A 1,324-nucleotide genomic window follows, 5' to 3' on the forward strand; every position below is an offset into this window, starting at 1 on the left:
ATGCAAAAACTTGGACAAAAAAACCTAAACCTACACAAAATTTAGGTCTAAATCTAAATGCAAAAACCTGCACAAAAAAACCTAATTTCAAAAAATTTACGTACGTAATTTTGCATGCATGCATATATGCAAATACATTAAACAATATTCCCACCATACAAAACATATATCTCAAACAAATAAATTAATTAGTTAACATGTAAAATTAATTTGCTAATATAACTACATCAATAATATATAATAATATACATTGTAAATTATATATTTATATAATTTATTTATTTATATAATATATAAATAAATAAATCAATTAATATATATATATACCTGTTAGCTCGTGATAGCCGGAGGGAGGAGCAGCGGTGACGGCCAGTGAGAGAGAGAACCACTAAGAGAGAGAGAGAGAGAGCGGGTGAAAGAGAGAACGGCCGGTAGCAAGCTAGCTAGTGAGAGAGAGAACGCGGGTGAGAGAATGGGTTTGACTAGTGTGTGACTGTGACGGAGACGGAGACGGAGAAACGGCCGATGGTGAAAAAAAATGTGTCGAAGGGGAGGGCTGTGGCACGCACAGGGGAGAAAGAAAAAGCGGGAGGGAAAAGGAAAGAAGAAAATGAGAACCCAGCTAGCTGGATTCGCGCCTTCCCGAGGACCATTCTTGACATGTCAACATAGGACACGTCAAGAACTTCTTGACGTGCCACATATGGCACGTTTTTCTCTTATGTAACACATTATAAATACAATATACTTAAAATTAATTAGATAAGAAATAAATCAATATTCTAGATGTACAAATAATAAAATCCATTTTTTTCGTTAGGGCTCAATAATCCACTCACTGAGAATCAGATCGAGCTTCCAAGCATTTTCACCGTAGGATCAATGAACAATTGAGATAAGTGAAGGACGCGCCGAACACATATTTTGTGTTGGCCGAGTTCATGTGGGGTTTGCGGGTCTTATAAAATAAATGTATTATGTATATCCTATTTTTAAAAAAATTAATATGGCTATCATATTAATATTACTAGAATGATTTATGCCAGAATATTACTAAAATGATTTATGCATGATAATATCATATCATATTAATATGGCTATCATTTCATTTCATATTAATATTAATGAAATGTTTGATTTATATATGCATGCATGATAATATTAATTGGTATACAATACGTATATACCAATTAAAATTAATTTACTACCTAATTTTTTTTAATACATATTGTATAATTAATTATACAATATGCATGATAATAATTATAATTAATTATAATTATTGACGTGTGGAATAATGGCATGTCAAAAAATTTTGATGTGC

This window comes from Corylus avellana, chromosome ca1 (genome assembly GCF_901000735.1).
Source record: "Corylus avellana chromosome ca1, CavTom2PMs-1.0".
Classification (NCBI taxonomy): Eukaryota; Viridiplantae; Streptophyta; class Magnoliopsida; order Fagales; family Betulaceae; genus Corylus; species Corylus avellana.